Here is a 9082-nt window from a genome sequence, read left to right on the forward strand (position 1 = left end):
CGCAGTACCTCCTGCCGCAGCTGTAACCCCCGCGTTTCTTTTCAAGCACCGACGAACGATCCAAACTGTGTGAATCGCATCACGTCGGGGTCACCATTTGTTGCGTTGCATGCGGGCCGGATAAAGCACAACAACCAATATGATTGCAAGCAGAATCGTTTATTATGTACAATGCATCATATTATATAGACTTCTCCATATTAGCAAACGTCAGACCCACCAACATCACATTGCTGCTGATTGGTTCTTAGTCCGATACACATGCTTTTCACACGCATGGCCCTTTGCTTACTGATTTCCCATTTCCCATGCAACTCATCTGATTTATGGACTTGTTTATCACCTTGAAACCGATCCCAGCTAGGCCACCTGGCGTCTGCCTCCCTCTGGCAGTTCCCTACTTTCTCACAACAACTTTATCTCACTCCTCTGTTCTTGATGTGCTGCTGCTGTAACTTTCCACCAAGGCAGCATAGGGATGATGTAACCCCACAGCCCCCTCAAGGATTGAACTCACAACCCAGGGTTTAGCAAGCCAATGCTCAAACCAGGGTGACCAGATGTCCTGATTTTATTTGGACAGTCCCGATATTCGGGGCTTTTTCTTATATGGGCATCTATTTTTGCCCCACACACTCTGTCCTGATTTTTCATACTTGCTGTCTGGTCACCCTAGCTCAAACCACTGAGCTATCCCTCCCGCTCAAGGTGAGGCAGACATCCAGCTAGTGTAGTGCAGAAGCCAGGAAATTTCCCCACAACAGTGGGATCATTCCCCTGCTTACGCACTGTATGTATTGATAGTGCCAGCCCCTGAAATGAGAGCCAGCTGAAAGTCATCTCAGAGACTCAGAAATTGCATCAGGAAAGGCAGGTTTGGTCTGGCTGAACCTAAAACACATTCTCCTTTGTCTGGAATTTTACCACAACAACTGCCTTGAAATGGTAGGATGGCCCTGTAGGCCTCCTCTTGCCAGTAGGAGGAAGAGGAAGAGATGGCGGTAGTGTGGGAAAAGAAGGAAGAGACTAGGTTAGCAAGGAAGAGAAAGAAGTAAAGAGAATCTGACTGAATGTATTTAATTTGTTTATTCTAGCTATGGACATTGGGGGAGAGAAGTATTGGATAATTTTGCAGTAAGATCTCACTAAACCCAGGAAATTAGCTTGGCAATTTCTTGGCTAATAAAATAGCTTCTATCTAATCTGTTTAATTTCCCACGTGCTCTACTGATTCTAATTAGAATTTTAAACTTTTGAATTGTAAGCAGGTAACCTTCCAAAACACTTTACTTATTCATTCTTTCTTCCCTCTGCCTAGCAACCATTGCTCACAGTGTATATTCCTCCACCAAAAACAGATAACCTCCTGTTCTCATGCCTAGGGACTTCTGAAAAGTCACTGAATCAACACCATTGAGGCAATGGAGTATCTTTTCAAGATTCAGGAACCCTTCTACCAAAGGAGCAATGGTCAAACCCATCATTAAACCTGAAACTGCATTGCTTTTTTCTGACTGGCCTACTTATTTTCATCACACTCAGAACCTATTGTTTTAAAGAAGAAGACAAGTATAAATAGGAAAGCTTGGGCTAAGGGCAGGTGGCAGCGAGATGACTCGCCCCTCTGGCTACCCCTGGGAAGCATCACAGTGATCTTGTAGAATCCCATTGTTGTTTATTGATGGTTTTCCAGCACATTCAGTAGCATCTATTTATTATCAAGCCATGTTTTGTAGCTGCACCAATTATGACAAATGCATAATCGTATTGTCCTTAGACTAATCTTAACCCTGGAAAACGAAATCATCTTAATAAGGAAACTGAGGGAGAAAGTTTTCAGACAAAAGCAAAAGTCACAGCAAGAATTGCAGTCAGCTGATTTATCGGTCACCAGCTTCTATTGAAGGGAAAGGGTGGTTTCTCTTGGATTTTGACAAGTTGTCCAAGTTTTACATCTGTTTTGTTCTGTGATGGGGCGGCAGCTCACCCATACACTGCAGGAACTGGAAGAGCGGATGTGACTGACCACTTCAGAACATCACACTAGTGTCATGGTAATGGGGTCTGCCTGGGAAGAAAAGTGAGAAAGGCACAAATACAGTCCAACCAGAAGAAACGTGGGCAGAATCCCTGCTCAGGTTGGTTGGGACAAATTGCTCTTGTTCACCACATGAAACACACACACCTTTCTCTCCCCTTCCCCCCGCCCCTAATTTTAAATAACTTCAGACACTAACGTGAAATACCAAAGTAATGAGTATTTACCTTCTCCTGAGTCTCCTTCTCGTGACTCTCCTCCTGCAAGGCCTCGCTCTCCTTCCAGGCCTCCTTCACCTGCGTGTGCTGAGGTAGCATATGTATCTGACCATTGTCATTGTTCTCAGTCTCAAGTAGAGCCTCTTAGACTTTTACAGTGGTGATGCTTTAATGCCTGAGCTAGTGAAAATAAACACCACTGGTCTTTAAATGGCGAGATGGACAGGACATACTCCCGATGATTAGCCTCTCTGCTTTGCATCATAATTATGTATTTGAATTAGCTTAAGACCATAGCTTGAAATTAACCTTAACAATGACCTGAATGAATTAACCTATCCCAGTGTCCTTCCTTTTTAAAAGTGGCCTCTAATGCTGAGCATCTCAAGGGCACTGATTTTAATTGGAAATGGAAGTGCTCTGCAAATCAGGCCTTAAGAGTCTCGAGTTGGACACATCAAAATTGAGGCACCCAAAATTAGAGGCCACTTCTGAACCTTCACCTTTGACCATTTTAATAACACAGTACATATATAATATGGAACAAGCTTTTCCAATAGCAGAGGCTAAATTGTGGATCCAGCTTTGGGTACGGGCACCTGAGAAATGGGATATGGACTTATGACCTGAAACACAGAGGTAAATATTTGTATGATGGTTAGTAAAGATTTGTATCTTCACATGAAGTATAATTACTGTGTTTATTACTAATGTATTACTAGAAGTCACTCTGTACTCAACAATTTCCAAAAATATGGGAAGATGTGGACCCTCGTCCCAAGAGCTTACAGTTAATGAAATCCAAGTTAGCTGGAGTTGGAATAATATTTAAATTAGCTTTTCTCAGCCAACATGCAGTGTCTCTTTCTGGAAACTTGAATTTGTGGTTTTCAAAGGCTCGTTTACACTTCCTGGCTTTCAGACCAGACCAGGCTCATAAGGGTGTAGGAACATCCCAGTATATTAGTCAGCTCCTAGCCCTGTAATTCTTCTTCCTTTTTGTGCCAACTCTCACTGGCAGCCTTGATCTTAAGCATATAATCACCAAGTCCAGGAAACCCTGCCCTGAGTGTGATCAACTTACTTAGGTGACAGGGATGTTGCAGGGCTTAATTATTGCTATGCATTATTCTGTATGGCTATAAAGCCAGAAAGGAAAGAACTGTAAAGTAGATGAAGGTGACAAGTAGCCGAGAAACTTCCAGGAAAACAGCTAGCTGGGGAAGTGAGGAGATGTGTAAGGCCAGGTGATGCGTAGATGACTTCATTGTGATGTCACAATCCTATTGTATTAGTCTGTCTCCTTTGGCTTCCCATGCCAACTATTAACTGGAAATTACTTGCCTTTAAAACTGTTTCCATTTATTAAATTTGTGCCTTCTTGAGGAAGCATCCAGCTGTGAAACAATGGAGACTTTATTCTGTACATTACCCTTGGGTAGAAGGCTTAATTTTGAAAATGCTTGGATGATTTTATTTAAACCATGAGTCTATTCGGGATATGCAACTTTAACAGAACTTATTCAGTGTCTGGAAGTTTTTGCATATAGAAAGTGACCAAGTGATTCACCATAGTTTGTAAGAATCTGATTTTTTTTAAGCTTTTGAAACTTTATTTTGGAAATTCAAAACAGCCTGGGTGTGGGCCAAAAAAATAAGGAAGAGCATCTTCTTTAGTCTATGCTGTCATCTTCTCCCTCCTTTATACCTTCCTGCGGTACTTATCTCCTGCACTGCTTCCTGCTCCAGCTGCATCTCCAGCTTGGCTTCCAAGTTCTCACCAGTTGGAGCACTACCACCATTCACCTCTGGGTAGAGATAGGAACCCTGTCTTTGATGGGATTTCCTGGGCTTGTGAGATGAACTAGCAGTTCTGGCATTTATCTAAAAAGACTGATAAGTGTGGCCGTCAATGCAATGTCACACACTAGTGATGATCAGTAATGGGTTTGTAGTGCTGTCCATATGGGATCAAAACCTCAGGTTTTTTTCCTTGTATGCCCATCAAATACCACTTTTAATAGATGTGTACATTGGTTTATTAAGTTTGTGAAGTGCTTTTGCACACAGAGGTCTAAATGGTGCCATAAAATAACATTGAAATTATTAATGGAACTTGAAAAAATATGATATAATTGTAAGGCCTCTTTGGGGGATTGCAGAGAACCACCCTGTAGTTCTCTAAGACTAAATGATCATGCTCTGAGCTTCTTTCGTGTAGTGGAGTCACTTGCATTCCCTCTCTACTTTGGTATCAACCTTGTGTTATCTTTTCCCCTGTGCGCCTATTAATCTTGGGAATGCACTTTTCTATAGTGGTGTTAAGAGGTGGCCCAGCAGAGGGATGAGTGCTATCCATAGAATGTCCAGCCCCACTCCTCGCATCATCTAAATGATACTATCTGTCACCCCTCACTGTAGTATGTGAGTATCTGAACTTTCTGAACATGGTCCATGGACAACAACAATTGTCATCTTCAGAAAACAATCTGATTCCAGACAGAGCCAAAGATTAAATTTATTCATTGTGTCACAATGTGTTGATTTGCTGTGACATCATGTAATGACTGTTCCATGGATGCTCACAGGAATGGTTTGGGTTGTCCACTTCAACATTTGCTACTGGTAAGTCTCAGACGGCTGATTTCCCTTCATAGAACTAGCCCCAAAGAAGAGCCCCTTTCATTTTCAGCCCATCCTGAGAACTGAACCTGAGCTATACCGGAAATTTAGGCTAGGGCAGGGGTGGGCAAACTTTTTGGGGCGAGGGCCACATCTGGGTGAGGAAATTGTATGCAGGGCCGGGGCAGGGGGGGTGGAGTGCGGGATGTGGAGGAAGGGGCTCAGGACAAGGGATTGGGGCAGAGAAGGGGTGCAGAGTGTAAGAGGGGGCTCAGGGAAGGGGGTTGGGGTACAGGAGGGGTGCGGAGTGCAGGATGGGGCTCAGGGCAGGGAGTTGGGGTGCACGGGGTGTAGGGTGCAGCAGGGAGCTCAGGGCAGGTGGTTGGAATGCACAGGAGTGCAGAAAGGGGCTCAGGGCAGGGAGTTGGGTGCAGGAGGGGTGCGAGGTACAGGCAGAGGGCTTAGGGCAGGAAGTTGGGGGGCGGGGGGCAGGAGGGGTTTGAGCTCCAGCCCGGTGCCGCTTACCTAAAGTGGCTCCGGGGTGGCAGTGGCGCACACCAGGGCCAGGGCAGGCTCCCTGCATGCCTGCCCTGTCCCCACGCCACTCCAGGAAGTGCTGCGGCCCCTGGGTGGGGGGGGGCAGAGGGCTCTGCGTGCGCACATGGAGCCCTTTGCCTCCCGGCCCGGGGGCTGCTTCTGAGAGCAGCGCCGGGCCCGCAGCACCACCAGGGGTAATCCCGCGGGCCGGATCCAAAGCCCTGAAGGGCCAGATCCGGCCCGCGGGCCATAGTTTGCCCATCCCTGGGCTAGGGTGTGTTCCAAAATGCCAAATCCAATGAAACCACAGGGGGATTTTATGGCAGAACATATTAGAACAGCAGAAGTAATATTTCTAACTCTTCTGAAGTGCCCTAGGATTCTTGATGATCAGAAGTGTTCAGGATCTCTGTTCATAGAAAAGCACGTTGAACATTGCACGTTTTCCCCAAATACCATATAGAGATAATGGTGTCAGCATTTGCTCTGTGTCATCAACACATTTCCTACAGCATATTGTTATTTATTGCAGATAAACAGTCTTCTGCAATAGGAACATAAGTATTGTCGTGCCTGATAAGTCGAGTATCCTGTCTTTGACAGTAGCCATTATTAGATGCTTTAGAGGAAGAGGCAAGAAATGCTCTAAAATAGGCAATTGATACTTGAAATCAATGGGAGCTTTCCTGTTTTCAGTCAAAGCAGGACCTTGTGGTGTGACCTGCCCAAAGTTAAACTTTTTTCCTAGCCTTCCCCGTCACAGGTTAGCTTTTGTCTTGAAGCATGACGGCTTATATCCTTTCTAAATGTGACGATGTTGGAAATCCTCTTCATTAACTTCTGAATTCCAGTTTGATTTTATGAACTCTGAGTGTTTTATGACCACATGGTTGTCTTGTACTGCAATATTGCATCCTACCTCTTGTATGGAGGAGAAGGGGAATGTCATCTGGATGTCTGTCCTGAATGAGTCTGTTGTTAAGGATCATCAACAATGGAATAGCCTGCCCTAGCAGAACAATGGGATAACTAATCTAGGCAATACCAGTTTTCTCCAGCTTATTTGCAGGGAGTGGGAGTTGGAACAGTGGAATTTCCCCAGCCGGACAAGAGAACATACAGAGGTGTTAGAACTGGCCTTTAAAAACTGAGAGGTTCAGGGGACAACAAAATAGGAGATTTTGGCAGGACTGAGAGGAAACTCCATGGCCTGGAAAAGAAATCTGAGATAGAGAATGGTGGTCCAGAAGAGGGGACCTTGGGCGCTGGAAGTATACTGACCAAATCCCAAGAAATGCTCAAGCCTCATGAGGAAACTTAGCCTTGGTCTACCCTTAAAAGTTAGGTCAACATAGCAATGTCAGTCGGGGTGTGAAAAAACCCACACCTATGCTGACCTAATCCCCAGTGTAAAGGCAGCTATGTTGGCAGAAGGATGCTTCCATTGATGTAGCTAACTTTGTTCTAGGCGGTGGTGTTCCTATACCAATGGAAAAAACCCTTCTGTCGGTGTAGGTGGCCGCTACACTGCAACATCACACTGGCATAGCTGCACCAACATAGCTATGCTGGTCCGGTCTCCATAGCGTAGAAACGGCCTATGGCAGGACTGAGAGGAAACTCCATGGCCTGGAAAAGAAACCTGAGAGGGAGAAGGGCAGTCCAGAAGAGAGGACCTTGGGCACATACATGTGTTTATTTTCCATGGATCTGTATATCTCTTGCGCTGTCTAAAAGTAAAGAGTGACTGGTGTAGAGCTCCTTTTGCAAAGTCTGTGTGTTCTTCCTTCAACTATCATGTGTCTCTAGAGCGTTAAACTATAATCCAGAGTACCCACAAGACTGAAGCTCAGGGAGCATGCACTTAAACTACTGGGGAGTCTTGGGGGGTTCAGCACTGCTCTTGGGGGGGTTGGAGCAGCTGGACTGCAGGGCCCCACCTCCAAAGAGGGGTGCCAATCTTAGAGTATATGTTCAGGCACTGAGCTTAGAGGCCAAAGAAAGACAGTGCCTGGAAACTACCCAGACCAAGAAGAGCTTAGAAGTGCATGAAACTAGTGCTTGGATCTAATACACCTGCCTGGTGAATGACCGACAAGGGGAGTTTGACCAGGTCTCTGACATCAATCTTTTAGTACAAATGACCAATCCTTTTCTGAATCTTGGTAAGCTCTTGATGTCAATGATATCTCAGGGCAGTGAGTGCCACAAGCTTATTGTAGGGGGGGAAATTCATATGATAGTTTTAAATTTGCTCCCTTTCATCTTATTGAATGTCCTTTTGCTCTTGTGTTATGGGAGGGTAAATGGAAGGGCCTGATATATTTTCTCAATTCAACCTATTTTTTGTATATATTTTATCACATTCCCTTCTTGTCATTTGATTACTGCAGAAAGTCCCAAATGTTCAGTCTTTCAGAAGTCTCTCCACACACCTCTATTCATTTTCTTCCCTAGAATCATAGAATCATAGAATCATAGAATCTCAGGGTTGGAAGGGACCTCAGGAGGTCATCTAGTCCAACCCCCTGCTCAAAGCAGGACCAAACCCAACTAAATCATCCCAGCCAGGGCTTTGTCAAGCCTGACCTTAAAAACCTCTAAGGAAGGAGATTCCACTACCTCCCTAGGTAACCCATTCCAGTTCTTCACCACCCTACTAGTGAAAAAGTTTTTCCTAATATCCAACCTAAACCTCCCCCTCTGCAACTTGAGACCATTACTCCTTGTTCTGTCATCTTCTACCACTGAGAACAGTCTAGATCCATCCTCTTTGGAACCCCCTTTCAGGTAGTTGAAAGCAGCTATCAAATCCCCCCTCATTCTTCTCTTCTGCAGACTAAACAATCCCAGTTCCCTCAGCCTCTCCTCATAAGTCATGTGCTCCAGCCCCCTAATCATTTTTGTTGCCCTCCGCTGGACTCTCTGTTTCTGAACGCCTTCCATTTCTGATAAATCTTTTCTGAGGCATGGTAGGTGACCAGAACTAAATATGGATGAGTGAATGCCCTTTACTTAAATAATGACTTTATATTTTCAGCATTTTTTGTCTTTCCCTAGGAAGCCTAACATTTTGTTTACGTTTTTGACTGCAGCTGCATGTTGAGCAGGATTTTTCATTGAATTGGTCACAATGACACAAAGGTCTTTTTCGTGAATTATTGTAGGTCAACCACTTTTCCAGATCATTAATACATATTAAAGAACATCAGCCAAGACACAGAACCTGGTAGCAGCCCACTGTAAACCTTTCGCCATGACAAAGATTGATGACTTATCCCTATATTCTGTCTCTTAATCAGTTTCTGACTCATTGAACCATGTATAACACGATGAATCACAGAGAAGGCTGAAGTTTTTAATGGCTTTTTTAACTTTAGTCTTCACTAAAAAAGTTAATTGTGACCAGATGCTTAACACAATCTTCACAGCAAGGGAGAAGGCTCTTGGGCCTGAAGAGGGACAGAACAGATTAAAGACTACAGGTCTGTCGCATCTTAGGCGCATTTAACATGCGGGATTTCAGCTTTAGGTGGTCAGCAAAAACAAGAAAAAAACAAAAACAAAAAAGAGAAAAATCGCAATTTAAATACTGTTTCTGTAGTGCGGGCGATTCCACCCGCCATTACACTCAATGTAATTTTGACTATACACAATTTTCGCTTTA

At 44.4% G+C, this 9082-nt stretch overlaps 1 long non-coding RNA gene across 1 annotated transcript; it reads right to left on the reverse strand.

Annotated features, from left to right (window-relative positions):
• Window positions 1-1726: 1726 nt before the first annotated feature.
• LOC123371427 lies at window positions 1727-3495 on the reverse strand. Its single transcript, XR_006579793.1, has 3 exons — window positions 3341-3495; window positions 2266-2436; window positions 1727-2068 (listed from the first exon to the last, which is right to left on the reverse strand). It is a non-coding gene; the product is annotated as an uncharacterized LOC123371427 (long non-coding RNA).
• Between the last annotated feature and the right edge of the window lie 5587 nt (window positions 3496-9082).

The sequence above is a fragment of the Mauremys mutica genome, chromosome 5 (genome assembly GCF_020497125.1).
Source record: "Mauremys mutica isolate MM-2020 ecotype Southern chromosome 5, ASM2049712v1, whole genome shotgun sequence".
Classification (NCBI taxonomy): domain Eukaryota; kingdom Metazoa; phylum Chordata; order Testudines; family Geoemydidae; genus Mauremys; species Mauremys mutica.